The sequence below is a fragment of the Bos indicus genome, chromosome 24 (genome assembly GCF_029378745.1).
Source record: "Bos indicus isolate NIAB-ARS_2022 breed Sahiwal x Tharparkar chromosome 24, NIAB-ARS_B.indTharparkar_mat_pri_1.0, whole genome shotgun sequence".
Classification (NCBI taxonomy): domain Eukaryota; kingdom Metazoa; phylum Chordata; class Mammalia; order Artiodactyla; family Bovidae; genus Bos; species Bos indicus.
In genome coordinates this window covers 60,226,894-60,242,820 of record NC_091783.1, presented here as the reverse complement: position 1 = coordinate 60,242,820, position 15,927 = coordinate 60,226,894, and the positions used below count along the sequence as shown (strand labels likewise).

Below are 15,927 nucleotides of genomic sequence, written 5' to 3'. Positions count from 1 at the left end.
TGAAATGCACATTATTCCATCGGAGAAAAATAGTATGTTACAATATCTTTAACCACAAATTTTTATAAATACATCTAAAATACTTATGTTCAGCTGTACTCTTAAAGTGTGCATCAACAATTTCTATCAGCTACTATCTAATAAACTCTGTTCTGATTTACTGGTGAAAAGTGGAAACCAAGGCTTGGTTCCATCCGAAGACATCAGCTAGAGAACAAATAAGCCGCACTGCCCATCTCCCCATCCTGTTTTGACCACAACTTTAGCACCGGTCTTGGTAAACGGCTGCCTCTGGGAACAAGAGGTAATTGAATCTTCTTGTTAATTCTAGCCTGGTTTTCTCTTGACTATTAGCTCCCAATTATGTCACCGCATTACCCTATGTACTGTTCTCCAGGAAAACTCTGAGACCACCTTGTTCATTGAACGAAGGTCAGACCTCAAAGAAAAACAAACAAAAAGCAGCGTGATGATACACGTACAGACATTTCAGCTCCTTGCGGCCCCTGTTTTTCATTCTGTGGACAGTCAACAGAGCTCATCTCGTCATCGGCGGGGACAGGGCAGGTGGCGGGAGTGGGCTGCGCAGAGGGGACCTCACTGCAGGCTTCGGCCCTCCCGTCTGGTGCTGAGTCCGGCTGCAGTTGCACGGTTGGGTCTGAACGTTGGGCTGTGTGTCAACCAAATGTCTGTGACAACCAAGGGGGCCACTGCCGTGGAATGAAGTTATTGTCTGAATTACCCTTTATTAGCTGCCACAGCAGCCTTTGAGTCATAATCGGTCAGTACGTCAGTACTTCAGAGACAGACTCTGTGTGAGGACTTGTGAGTAATGACCATTTGGTAAAGTGTCGTCTTCACCATGGAGCGACGGAGCACAGGCACGCGGCTTCATTATGGAGAGATGCTGAGCATTTAACAACTTGGGTATACGGAAACACACCTGACACTCAGGTAAAACTAAAGGAAAAGGAGAGCCTTTACATCTTTCCCTTTTATTATCTTTTTTAAACTTCCCTCGAACCCAGACTATTGTCTATAATTATGACTATTGGTCACAAGCATATCTCACCAGTTTAGAGGAAGAATTTGAAGTAACAAAGAACATTCAGGTTTTCGACTTATTATAAACTCATCTATCTTGGAAATTCCATTAATTCAATTTTATTTTCCTTATAAAAATGAAATAAATACCTATCTATTGAGAATCTACTATGTATAAGATTCCAGTTAGGAGCATAGAACTATAAAGAAATATCTCTTCCATACAAGATACCTCTTTACTCTTAACATGATAATGGCATTTGTTGGAATACATTTTTAACTTTTGATTAGACTGTCAAACATTCTTATAAATAGCAAAAATACTTCCATTTCAGGCAGTGTTGTACAAGTCTTTGACATTTGTATTTTGCATGGCTGGCCCTTCCTGTTTTGGAAGGAGAAATGAGCTGTATTGCTATAACCTTACTTTGTTTATGTTTAAAAGATCCAACAGTTTATAGTGTCCTTTACTCCTTTATTGTAGTTATTCACTGATGTACTCCCATACCAAATGTTCACTCTTTTATGAGTCTTTAAACTTAAAAACATTACATATACCTTTAGGCAAATTGGACCATTTCTGCTTTGCATTGCACTTGAGTAATGCTTTGAGTTGAATATTCTTAGGGTTCTAAAATTAAGTTAATCCATATGTAATTAGGAATATTCTTAACTAGACAGTCCTGGTTAGCAGATTGGCAGATTACTCTGAAAAACTATTGAGCAAACCATGAATAGCAATTCAATGAGAAAAGGCTAAATTTCTCTTTAAAATGGGTTGTTTCTATAATTTAATGTGGAAATATGATTTTCTATTTTTACTTGCTGTAGACAGTGCGTTTTGTAAAGTAGAACTCTGCCTTCTGAAAGCTCAATGGTTTTGCACCCCTTTTGCTTTTTAACGCTTCAGTACGTGTTCTTCCTTTGCGGTCCTTTTTGATTCAGGACGGATAAAAGAAACTAAAGGTTAGGAAGGACAGTTCTGTACCTCTTAAACAAATGGAGACAGAATGAGTGTCTTGGAGAAACTAAGTATTTCTCCTTATGAGACTTTATGACCTTATGTGATTTATTATGCTTTCTTTATAGCAGAGTGTTTTTATTCCCAGAACATTGACACTTAAGAATGTTCCTTTTTAAAATTCAAATAATGAGAATTTGCTCCATGTTCTGTGTCAACACTGAGATTCAGGGAGGGTTTGAACTAACGAATACGTGGTTCTTCCCTTCCTGCACCCCAGACGCTAAGTACATAATGCTCTCCGTTCCTTTACTCATTTCTTCACTGCAGAAGTCATTTCAGAAGGGATTTATGACAGTGCCATCTTCTAGTAAATAACAATAAGTCACAGTGCACTGCCGATAAGAACTGTAGCTGCTCAGTCACTTAAAAATCACCTTTATTGCTTATGTTTGCTTTTTTTTTCCTCCTAAATTAGTATGAAAATACCAAAGAGGCCATTTCTTCAATTAAATGTGAAAGATTAATCACTAGGCAATTTGGTTCACAACAGAAAATATAATTAAGTGTCACAAATGGAATATTTACTTCTTAAACCTTATATATCTGTGAAATATTTGTTGGAGAAGCACAAAAATGTGGTGCTATTTGTGTATATTCTGATTGGGCTGATACTAAGGTTTGGGCTGATACATAGCAAACCTATTAATACTGGAGTTACCTAATGCATTCATTCCTACTGTAGTTTCCCATGCTGACTTTAGAAGATGAGAAATTTTGTCCATAACCAGAGTGGAACCTGGAAGGGGGGAAATGGCAGCAGAGGATCTCAGACTGCCAGGTTCTCGGGGTTCTGGGGAGATGAACATACTTTAAAAAGAGGAAAACAAAGCTAATCAGGACTTTCCTAATACCCTCAGAGTAAAACAAGTAAAGAGAAAAGTGATGTGCTACTTTTCTATTTCTCCCTTGCTCTTATTTTCACTGCTCTGCACTACTGATTACACCACCACCAGATCAGAATGAACAATTAGCTGTCTAATTATTCTAGTCACACCAGCCCACAATGAAATCTTTATTCCGTGTTTACAGCAACCTTTGGCAGAGACTGTCTTGCTGTTTCTAAACTAAGAAGAACTGCCCTTTGGCTCCTCTCAGCATCAGCTGCCTTGGTTTCAGGCTTGGATGCCAATAATCAGACTTCTTTTTCTTCCAGAGTGGACACTCTTTTTTTAGGGTGAAAAGACCTATTCTCATCACCCCCCCATATATTCTGGCTGATTTATGTCCCAGCTACTGCAGCTCTTCCTTCCGTATCTCTTTACATTTTTCCTCTCTCCATAGAACACCATCAGGCCGAAGCCCATTTTAAGTCCAAAATTGTAAAAAAATGCTTAAGCAAACAGTGCTCACTACTATGAGGGAAAGAAAAACACGGCTCCTGGCTTCTGAGTACAGGGAAGTCAAGGAAATCCCTCCTGCTTTCTAAACTGCTAATTTTCTAGCTCAAAAGGCATTCAAAAACTTCTCCACCAGGGAAAAACATACCCACTTTTCAGTGACTCTCTTGATTACTTCCAACTATTGCCTTGAATTTGCCAACAGCTGCACGTCTCTGAGCAGCTTAAGAACTTGGGAGATATTTACAAATATATAAGGGACTGACAGAGTCCACCTGAATCGCTTTGCAAATGCAAGGGGAACGACTGCAGTGAGCAGGCAGGGGGAGAGGAGTTAACAGCAGTCCCAAGAGCGGAGCAGGGCAGTGTCTTTACCAAAGGGAGGCGAGCAAGGCCCCTTGCTTAGCCCTCTTTGGAGCATTGAGTTCTGGTCCTGAATCTGCGAATAGACAACAGCCAGGACTGGGTCGATTGCCCTACACTGTTAAACTGTTTTTTCCAGAAGAACATTTCCCTGCTCTGCAAGGAGGATGGCATCTTTCTTCCTGTTCCAGTCTCCAAAGTCTATGTGATGGCTCCCCTAACAACCCTTCCATGCTCACTTTCTGCATTCCCATTGCCTTTCCTGGGAGAACTGGGCCATAAAATTTTACTGGGGAGAAAGGTAGAAGGGGGCGTTTCAGTAGTATCAACACTGATTAGACTCCCAGGCAACTCTCCCCAAATGAAAGATAATTTTTCTACAAGAGTGTCAAGAATGCTAAGTCATTTTTATGTCTGCACTTTCCTTTTCCATTTTAATTTTACACGGCCACGTGGCACACATGCTAAAAATGTCGCTCCGTAACCTGCAGTGTAGCAAACACCCCACAAAACGTGAAAACTGCGTCTTTTATAGACTGTCTTTTCCCAGGACACTTGCAGCATTTTGGGGATACAAAATTAGATCATCTCACCGTGACCGTCCTATTAGAAAGGCTCGGCTACTCGTGCATTGACAAACAGGGAAAATCGGAAGCACTGGCAAGGGAAGGTCATAGCAAAGTCAATGGCAACAGCCTAAATAGACTCTGAGAGCTTGGTTCCAATTTCTAATACTTCCCGTTTGCTCTCCATTTGTCTCTCTCTTTTCTCTGGCAGGAAGGGATGTGGCCAGCGAGGAGGCTTGACCTCATCTCCTGTTCTTGGCTTGACTCACACGCTGTTCTCCCACCCTCCTGCCCTGTCTTCTGCGTCATCAGCTGGCCAACTCTGCACTCGGGAGCAGCTCGGACCAGGGGCCAAGCCCTGGGGAGGCCACCGCAGGTGCCCTTGTGGTGCCTCTGGTGTTGGGAGCTGGAGCCTGCCGCGGCCAGGTGACGTGCCCAGTGGGATGGCGAGGGTCACAACAAGAGAAAAATATATTTCCAAATTGTAGGAATACACCAAAAGAGACAGCTGAGTCCAGTATGGGATAGAGATTGGCAATGCCTCCACCGTTCTGGAGCCAAAGGACGCTAGAGCAGATAGAAATATAACCCTCATCTAGAGCGCTGGTGCAAGCACGTTGTGAAGTTGCGACTTTTTGCTGTTTCTGGTGTTCTTACGTAGCTCCAGTTCCTTTGCGGGGCGGGGGCGGCGGGGGTGGTTGTCCCTGACACTCCCACAGATCCGAGGGATAATTTTCTTTGATGGGGAGGAGCATCAAGAGATTAAGGGGATCAAGGGACATTTGGGAGCGGGGAGGGGCAGACTGTTTCCAAGCGACTTATAACAATCGGAAGACAAAATCCTTTCTGGCATCCGTGCCAATAACAACAGCATTAATAGCAGTACTAATGATGGCATAGGAAACTCCGAACCTGCTAAGAGACCAACCCCCCAGTGGTCTCATGCCAGCCCTGTTACTCTCAGCCTGTCTTGGGAGGGGGGCGCAAAAAACAGCTCGGCGCTGCCTCCCGGCTGCCCTCTGGGTTCCATCCTCCAGCCCAACCCGAGGAGGATAGCCCGGCAGAGTTATGCTCCGTCGTAGGTCCAGCCTACAGTCTCTCTGTGTTGCTAAGGGCACGCTGGAACTCCGCGAGAGCGTTTCCTCTGCACATCGGCAACTTTCACCCCATCTGGTCCTCCGCCGCCCCACCCCCGGTCTCCATCCACCGCAACTAGAGGGAGCAAAGCCCAAACAACCCGCGCGCCATCCAGAGCGTCCCCGGGAGCATCCGGGCCCGGCGAGCTGGCGGTGTCCGGCAGGTGGCGGGGAAGCGAGTCGCCGCCACGGTCTCCTCCCACGGCCGGACTCGGGCGTGGGTGCCGCGCCAGGCGCGGACGGGGGCCGCGCCAGCCTCCCTGGAGCTCGGGTCTCGGGGCCCCGCCGGCGCGCATCTTCGAGCCGGGGACGCGGCCGGCCCTCTCCAGCCCGCGGCTGCCGGGGAGAGGCGCCGCCACTCGGGGGCAAGCGAGGGTGCAGCCAGGGTCGGCGCCCCCGAGGGTCGCGGGTCCCCACGGCCGGGCGCGCAGCCCCTGGCCCGCCCCACCGCCCTCCCGCTTGCAGAAAGCGGCTCCTCAGCGCGAAGGGAGGCGCCCTCGCGTCCCCTGCCCCCAAAGTCCGAGCAAGTGCAACTCCGACCCGCTGGCAGGCCGGCCGCGGTGGCGGGGAGTTGCGGGGAGAGCGCGGCGCGGGGCCGGAGCGCGCGCAGCGCCCGAAGGGGCTCCCGGGAGCGCGGACCCCGGCGCCCCGAGCAGCCCCGCACCCCGAGCCCGGGACAACGCGCGGCACCCCCACCCCCTCCCCCAGGAGCTCCCCGCTTACCTGGCACGGCCGGCGCCTCTCCGGGGCCGCTCGGTCCAGACTCCTCGGGCCGGCGTCCGGCTCACATGGTGGCCCCGTGCCCCCGGCGGCCGCTGTCCCGCTGGTCCCTTCGCCCCGGCTGGAGGCGCTGCCCCCGTCCCCCCACCCCCCGGCCCCCTCCGTCAGAAGTGGCACAGCGTCTCGCCCTTCGGCTCTTTGGCAAAGTCTCTGCGCGGGCGCCAGGAGTTGCGCTCGATGCCCGGCGCGCCCAGCCCGCCGAGGCCCCGCCCCGCCCGCCGCGGTGCCCGGCGCTGCGCCCGGCCGCGAGCAGAGGCCCCCGGCGCGGTCACCGGCCCCCGAGCGCGGCGCGCGGCCCGCGTCCCCTCCCTCGCGCCTTCCCCAGCCCGAGTGGCTGTCGCCTGCCTGTGCGGGTCCTCATTCCCCTGCTCATGAATATTCCGGCAGAGGCTAATGCAGTGCGAGCAAATTGAATGAGCCAATTGGTGCCAGGAATATGCGCTCCTGCCTTCTTGGGAGCCGTCTGGAACCCCACCAGAAGAAAGCAATTAGCGTCCGGTTGGCACCCTGTGGCTTAGACCAGTGAGGGGCAAGATGGGTTAATTCTTGAAACGCAGTTTAGAGCCGCATTTAAAGGCTTCTACTCCTCCACTGGCTGACAGAGTAAGGAAATGTTAGGAGGGAGAGGAAAGAAACCGGGTAAAACAGGCGCGGAGGGCGCTTCTGCCCCTGGACTCCCCCTGAACTTGAAGTCATTTACTCTGCCCACATTGTGAATTCTGGAAGAGGCAGTTGGTGAGAACAGCAGAAGACAGGCAGACAGGAGGGGAAAGGAGATGAGTCTCCAGCCTGGATTCAACGTTGACCTTGAGGATGCTGAGGACGCTAATCGTTTTCAGCAGGAGGAATGAGGAGGCTTGGCAGACGGAGAGGAAGACCTCAGTCATCTACTTTTAAGAGTTTCTCCAAGCGTTCAGATTGTCTTTTGTCCTTATAGCAAAACCATTGGGTTTTAAGCATCTGGGTGAAGGAGAGAACAGAGGGGTCTAAAGGTCTCAAGTTTCAGAGGAGGAAGCTGAGACTGCCTTGGGATGAAGAGAGCTTCTCAACTCACACAGTGACTATGGCAGGGCCACTCTAGAAGGTAATTCCCAATAATGATCTGAGCTTCTCCATCTGGGTGGCCAAACAGACAAGGTGGACAGGAGGGACAATCTCATCCTGCCTCCTACCCCGGAATGCCAGGCCCTTCACAGTTACTGGTGACAATTCGGGTTTAGCCAGTGGGTGAGAAGGGATCTCTGTCCAGTACTTTATCTGAATCTCTCCTTATAATCTTCAGGCATTTTAGGGTTTCCTCCCACATCACAGAATTTTTAAATACAGAAAGCTATTTTGATTGAATTGTTAGTCAATGATCTATGTGTATCAACAACTGATAACACTATGTGTATAAGTAACTGATTCCATCCCCATGTGTGCGAATAGAGAAAAATGCCTGGCTAAGGCAGTTGTGTGTATTGTAATAGGTTTAGTAAGGCCTGGAGTTGGAGCTCACTGAAAGAGGAGGAATTATTAATGTTAGAGCAGCTAAGGTTTCTCAAGAACTTAGTATGTGATGTGCATTAGACAAGTCCTTTCACTTAAAATTTCCAGCTACTCTATTCAATATACACTATTATTTTCCTACTTTATTTTTTTTAATTTAATTTAATTTAATTTTTTAATTTTATTTTTAAACTTTACAAATTTTTAAACTTTACAAACATTTTGATATTTAGCAAAACTAATACAATTTGTAAAGTTTAAAAATAAAATAAAATATTTTCCTACTTTAATAGATGAGGAAGGTGAGGCTCAGATAGCAAAATCGTGTGTCCATATCACATAGGTCTTAAGTGGTGGAAACAAACTCTGATCCCAAGCAGTCTAATATGTTTGAGCCCTCAGTTCACTGGCAGACCATACTGCCCCCTTATCTAAAAATAGAGCCAGTCTCTTGATGTTTTGTTGAGGTGACTTGTCCTTGGTGATTAGTTTCTTACTGAAATTTAGAGTGGGGGGAAAAGAGTTTTTTTTTTTTTTTTTTTTTGTATGGCTATTTTTATGTGTCAATTTGATTGGGCCACAGGGTGCTTGATGATCTGGTCAAACATACTAGGTGCTTCTGTGAGGATGTTCTTGGACGAGAGTAGCATTTAAATCGGCAGACTAAGTAAAGCAGACTCCCGTCCTCAGTTGGGGTGGGCCTCACTCAATCAGTTGAACCGTCCTCAGTGGGGGTGGGCCTCACTCAATCAGTTGAAGGCCTTAATAGAGCAAAATGCCTGACCTTCGCCTGGGTAAGAGAGAATTCTTCCACTTGATGAAGAGAGAGTTCTTCCACTTGTAGCCAGGACATCATCTCTGCAGATTTTAGACTTGCCAGCCTCCATAATTGCATGAATCATTTACTTATTATCTATTGCTTGTTGGTCTGTGTCTCTGGGGAATCCTGACTAATACAGATGGATATATTCAGCAAATACAATTATTTGTGAAATTCCCATGAATGTCTAAATATTTCCATCTCTCAACACATTGCCTGATACATAGTATACAGTAAATAAACACTTTTTACTTAAGATTTTCCAGATTTCTTTTTAACAAGGGAGGAACAGTTATATATATGGATGAGATTTATTTGTTGTTGTTGTTCCGTCGCTCAGTTGTAGCTGACTCTTTGTGACCCCATGGACTGCAGCACACCAGGCTTCCCTGTCCTTCACCATCTCCCAGAGTTTTCTCAAACTTATGTCCATCAAGTCGGTTATGCCATCCAACCACCTCATCCTCTGTCGTCCCCTTCTTCTCCTGCCTCAATCTTGTCCAGCATCAGAGTTTTTTCAGTTGAGTAAGCTCTTCATTGATATGATGGCCAAGTATTGGAGCTTCAACTTCAGTATCAGTCCTTCCAATGAATGTACAGGATTGATTTCCTTTACAATTGCCTGGTTTGATCTCCATGCAGTCCAAGGGACTCTCAAGAGTCTTCTCCAGCACCAAAATTTGAAAGCATCAGTTCTTTGGAGCTGAGCCTTCTTTATGGTCCAACTCTCACATCTGTACTACTGGAAAAACCATAGCTTTGACTATATGGATGTTGGTTGGCAAAGTGATGTCTCTGCTTTTTAATATGCTGTCTAGGTTTGTCATAGCTTTTCTTCCAAGGAGCAAGCGTAATTTAATTTCATGACTAGAGTCACCATCTGAAGTGATTTTGGAGCTCAAGAAAATAAAGTCTCTCACTGTTTCCATTGTTTCCCCATCTATTTGCCATGAAATGATAGGACCCGATGCCATGGTCTTTGTTTTTTGAATGTTGAGTTTTAAGCCAGTTATTCCACTCTACTCTTTCACTTTCATCAAGAGGCTTTTTAGTAACTCTTCTGCCATTAGAGTGGTGTCATCTGCATATCTGAGGCTGTTGATATTTCTCCTGGCAGTCTTGATTCCAGCTTGTGATTCATCCTGTTCAGCATTTCTCATGATGTACTCTGCATATAAGTTAAATATCCAGGGCGGCAATATACAGCCTTCATGTACTCCTTTTTCAAATTTCAGCCTTTTTATTAGATTTAAATAAAGTTTTATCTTTGAGAAACTAAGTAGTGGACTATGATGGATTGACTCAAAACAATATTGATAGATGTTATTTGAGGGGAAATTTTTATTATTCCAATTTTAGGGGTAAAAATGATCAGATTAGATCTCTGAATTCAACAGCTGTTGAGTATCTATTAAATGCAAGTCACATTTCTATTCAAATATTTTCTATTGAAATTCACAGTTGAATCACTTAAAACAGTTGAGGATCTGCTATATTTTATTCTCTGAAACTTTGGGTAGTTTAAAACCCTTTGTCTTAAAAAAAGTATATACAGTTTTATCCCTGTATTAAATATTTAAGCTTTTCCTCATTGCAATTCCTCCCTTACGAGGATCTCTGTTGGAGCCTTCTTTTACGGAGAGTATCCTCTTAGGAGTTAGAGGCAAAATTTCACAGAGAAGTCTTCAGATGTTGGAATGTTTACTGATATGAATATTTGAATGTGACTTTAGGGCCCATCAAATGGTATTAGGATGTGTGCTTTCAATATGTGCTCCGAACTTGAAGTGGACACTGTCATGGGAGGACCACCGGAGTCCTAGGTGGGACATTGGCGCCAGGTAAGGTGGTGGGACAATGAGGGCGTGGCACCCACTCCAGTGTTCCTGCCTGGAGACCCCCATGGACAGAGGAGCCTGGCAGGCTACGGTCCATCGGTCACAACACATTGGGCACAACTGAGCGACTAAGCACACACACAGGGGTGGGGCAGCCTTGGACCAGCCATTCAGCTGTGGAGTGGACCTAGCTGGTGCCTCTGCAAGGGGGAAATAATAATACCATATATACTGGGTGTTTGATACGTATAAATTGCTCTCCCATATGCTGTATCACGGGCTTCCCTGGCAGCTCAATGGTAAAGAATCTGCCTTTCGATCCCTGCTTAAGGAATATCCCTTGGAGAAGGAAGTGGCAAGCCACTCCAGTATTCTTACTGGGAAAATCCCATGGACAGAGGAACCTGGTGGGATACAGTCCGTGGGGTCCCAAGAGTCGAACATGACTTAGTGACTAAACCACCACCACAACCATGCTCAATCTTTCCATCCTCCCAGTAGCCCTGTGAATTCAGCATTGTTATCTATATTTAATGAATGAGGAATCTCAAGCACACAGATTCAGTAACACTCAGAGCTTCTCCTAGGAACAAATAGAATGGGGACTTTAATCCAGTGACAAAGTCACCTTCTCGGTGAAGCTGTCTTTAATGCCTCCCTCTGTCCAACACTTCCCTCACTCCACTGCTGTGCACACACACACACACACTTTTATCCCAGTAGAAATACAATCTTCTCCTTTGTGTTCCCTTAGGACTTCTAAGATGCATAAGGAATAATTGGAACACAATGTCTTGTCTCCACCGCTAACCAAAAGCAACCTGAAGCCAGGAACCTTGTCTTAATCATTTTCCTGTCCTCAAATTCAGCTTAGTTGAAGTGCTCAGAAAGCACTCTGCGGGGAGCTGCCCGTGAGAACGGGGTCCTTTGTCCGAAGGACACAGCTCTGGGAGCTGCCTCAGTCCTTGAGGGTTTGCTTGCAAACATATCTCTCTGTCCCGCCACCCCAGAGATTAGGCGCTTATTTACTGCAGGCACCTGGAGTTCTGTGCAAACTTCTCACGCACAGAGAAATGTTATCTGGTGTAAGAAATAATAACAGGGAGCCATTCCCATGCTCTCAAGATTTCTTGTGACTGTTTGTAAGATGTATAGGCTAACCAAGAAAAAAAGGTCAACTGTTTTGTCTCTCTCACGCTTTTCTGTATAAATATGAGATGTTGAATAAAGTTGGTGTCAGACTGCGTCCCTTCGTGGTGACGTGTCTGAACCTCTCGACCCCATCTTTGTAGTCTCTTGCTTTAGTTTCTTTCTTAGCCCCGCCGTGCACGTTCTCGGGACCTGATTGACTTTGCCGGCTGGCTCCGGCAGCACTCCAACACCAATTTTGCGTGCTTTCCAAAACGTGTCCCATGGACTTTACTGGGCTAATAGGATTAAATGGAATAACTGGCAGGTGCTTTGGAAATTTATCAGTAAAAGCACTCTGGAATGGCATTATTATTTTTATTTTTACTATTATTAAAAAGTAGATTCAGGAATAAATATAAATAATTGTAGCCTCAACCTCTGGCTGATAAACACCATGGGTGAGAAAGCAGTTTGATAATTTTGTCAGCTACTGTTATTTAGGACATGGATGGAGAACACTTGCTCATATTATAATCATCCGGTTAATAGTAGTACTAAACTGGCCCATTAAGCAAGACGATATTAGCCTGGGAAAGGTGAGTGGATGTGTGCAACCTTTCTGCAGTGTTAAGAGTGTTTTCTGTGCGTGAGCAGCGTCAGCTGCTAGGATAGCCATATTTCTGTAAGGCCGGAATCCGCTTTCCTCCTGGGGGATGAGCTTTATGAAGAGCTCCCAAGGTCACCACGTTAATGACAGAGCTGGGACTCCCCATCCTTGTTCGACAGGAAGAGTGCTCTTTCACTCTTCCACACTGATCCTGACTGGCAGCCACTGCCCGCACGGTGTGGTTTATGGTTTTACAATTGAGATGAGCGATAAGCAGCTCAATACCTCGTTATAATTAGTCTCCTGAGTCAGCTAATACCCTTCTAATGCAATTTCATGATCTAGATTATTCAGTATTACCCATTCAGGATATTTTTGGACTTGAGATGATAATTATTTAGTAGAACTGATGACAATGACAACTAAAAACACTTTGCAGCTTCGCAGCCCACCTTACCATAAATATTCATTATAAAACAGTTGTTTTGGATATACATGCACATTCACAACATCGAGAATTCCCATTAATAACTATGTTCTTTATTTTTCTGTAGCACTGATGTAGAAATTAGGTGGTGCTTCTAGACTGACGTACTGAGGCCACTTGAGGTTCTATGTTACCTCACTTCTGCTTTTATGTAATGTGCGCATTCATTCTGGTCTTTGAATTTGTGGGTTAATCAGTGACTTTCATTCTCAGAAGAAATCGGTTCTCTCACTGTTGATGTCTGTCAGTTCCTGTCTGTTTCCCTGAGTTTGTGAATATCATGGAGAAAATTGTACCCACCGACCATCCCCTCCATGGACTAGTCAGAGAAACGTTCAGTGCTTGTGACAACATTCTAGAAGATGCCGCTGCTGATCCACTCAGTGGAATCTGATGAACTTGAGCGCCGTGTCCTTGCTACAGGCAGGGTGCTATGCTAGTTATTGGAGATGTTTCAAAGAGAAAGAAAACTGGTGGCTGCTCTCAAGGGGGTTATAATCTGAGAGAGGGGCCTTGATATTTAGCAAAGGAAAAGATCTAAGGCAGAAAGGGATAGTCCTTGTTAAAGAATAAAATATGAAGCGGTGTAGGACCCCAGGTAGAGACAGATTATTTTCAGTGGAGAAGGGACAGGAGACTGTTCCGTGGAAGCAGTGATGGTTGGTCTGTGCTATGAATGCATGCATGCTTAGTCACTCAGTCGTGTCCAACTCTTTGCCACCCCGTGGGTTGTAGCCTGCCGTGTTCTGAAGAATGGATACTACTTGGATGTGGGCGAAAGGTTCGAGTGGCCTGGGAAAGCACAGAACAATTTTGTGGGACTTCTGTGATTGTGGTCAGCCCAAATACGCATGATATTAAAAGGGCATAAAATGAGGAAGGTAGGAGGACCCCAGAGGCTTTGGAGAGCATGTGGAGTAGTCTCTACTTTTTCCATAGGCCGTGGAGAAGGTGTCGCTTTTGAGGCAGGGAGTGACACAGCTACAGCTGTGTTTATATTTGAGCGTGGAACATCTCAGAAGTGGGAGACTGAGAGAAAGGGGACCGGCTGGGAGACTCACGGTAGCCGAAGCAAAATGTGATAATGGTCTGGGCCAGGCGTGTGGCTACAGGCCCGGGAAAGGGGAGCAGAGAGAAAAGAGGCATAGCCTGTGCGTCAACAGTCCTCGATGCTCTGTCTCAACAACGCTCTCCCTCACACCCACACCCAAGCACACATCACATATACCCATGACACAAGTATGCACACACACACATGTACACATACACACATGCCTGGGCTTCCCTGGTGGCTCAGTGGTAAAGAATCTGCCTGTCAATGCAGGAGACATGGGTTCGATCCCTGGGTCAGGAAGATCCCCTGGAAAACAAAATGGCAAACGACTCCAGTATTCTTGCCTGGGAGATCCCATGGACAGAGGAGCCTGGTGAGTTACAGTCCACGGGGTCGCGAGAGTAAGACACCACTTAGCACTTAGCGACCAAACACCGATGCACACGCACACGCATGCGCGTGTGTAACACACACAGCGAGCGCCTCAAGAGCACGGGTTGCAGTTTTTCTCTTTGTGTTTCAGCACCTAGTGTGGTGCCAGGCATTTTGTTGGCACTAGACAACTGTTTACTGAATGGAATTAAAAAAAACAATTGATGTGGGGCATCAGAGAAAATGAGGAATTGCAAAATATTGATCTTGGCTAGTGCTGGGTTTGGGTAGGCAAACTACAAAAATTCTCCCGTGTCCCTTATTAGTTGGCCTTGGAAAAAAGAGCGTGTCTAGGCCTGAAGATGACTTCTGATTCTGAGCAGATGCAAGCATCCGTTGGAGCTCATGATGGGCTCGGTTGGAAAACCCATGGCTGGAAGAGATCTCATCTCTGAGGTATGAAAAATAACTTCTCATGTGAACTCAGGACAGTTTATCAAGGCTGCCTTTTAATTCCTTAGAAGGTGTGGTGGACAGAATAATAATCTTGGTCCCTCCAAATGCCTCAGTGCTGCTCCCCAGAAACTGTGGCTGTGTTAGGTTACACGGCTAGAGGAACGCAGGGTGCTGTCCGCTGACATTCTAAAAGGGGGATTATCCGTGTTATCCAGATGGCTCAATGCCGTCACGTGTCCTTAACGGGAGACGGAAGAGGCGGTGGCAGAATACGTGCTGTGATGACTCTACCGGCCGGTGCTGGCTTTGAAGATGGCGGAAGGGGCCCTGAGCCGAGGAATGCGAGCAGGCGTGGGAAACAAAGACGCAAGATGCTCTCCCGGAGCTCCTGCAGGGGAGAAGGGCTCTTCTGACACCTTGATTCTTACCCCAGTGACGTGTGAGACTTCTGATCTCCAGAGCCACAAGATAATGAACTGGTGCCGTTTTAAACCACTAGACTTGTGTTATTTGTTATAATGATGATAAAACACCAATACAGAAGGATAATTTAGTATTATTTATATTAATATATTATTGTCAAATAATTATTATGTATTATATTTATTATAAAACAATATTATTAATGATTCATTAAATATTATTAATTATTATAAAATATTGAATATTTTAATATTTAATAGATTATTGTTTGTTATTATTTTGTAGTAATTATGGTTGATTATTAAATATTAGGCTGCATGGTACCCCAGACTACATGAGTTATGGTTTGTATAATGTCCTAGATTCAACCACAAAGGTCTGTTTTGTTATCAAATCCCCGTCTTGGCCTGGATATAATAACCGTGACAGCTTTAGTGGTATGAAGGCAGAGCGTATGTCCTTTAATTATGTCATTCCATGTACAGTGAAGAGGCTGATGGTTTTAAATTAAGCTTCCTATTCAGTCCCTCCGACAGTGCTCCTGTAAGGAGTACTTGTGAAACAGCATGAATGCACAAAGATCACAATGTGTATTTATAACCTTGTTTGAGACACCCAAATTGTGCTTTGCTGAAACAAGGCAATCATTTAAGAGTTTTCATTTTTACAGCTCACTTCCAAGTGGTATATCGTTGGGAAGTACACTTTAATTTCTTTTTTTACTTTCATTATTGTTATTCATATTGCAAGTGTCATGTGAAATGACTTAATAATTCAAAAATGAGAGTAATAATAATATTAAATGTTGTATCTTCATAGAAAAAAATGTAAATTGTCAGTAACTGAGTGGGAATTTCTGTGTTTTAACGACATATGGGTTTGGCCTATCATTTAGTTTTGATGTTTTTTCAAAGAAGAGAGTAAATGGCAGAAAAAATGTTGAAAATACATTCACTGTTCAACTCACATGGACACTCAGGATGATACACATGCATAATGAT

General features: G+C 45.3%; 1 protein-coding gene across 1 annotated transcript in view; it reads right to left on the bottom strand.

Annotated features, from left to right (window-relative positions):
• The window catches only part of CDH20 (cadherin 20), a 213,330-nt gene extending 207,045 nt beyond the window's left edge, over positions 1-6,285 (bottom strand). Inside the window, exon 1 of the mRNA XM_070779131.1 lies at positions 6,194-6,285. The gene's annotated coding sequence lies outside the window, so the exon portion shown is untranslated. The remainder of the gene's footprint in view (positions 1-6,193) is intronic.
• Between the last annotated feature and the right edge of the window lie 9,642 nt (positions 6,286-15,927).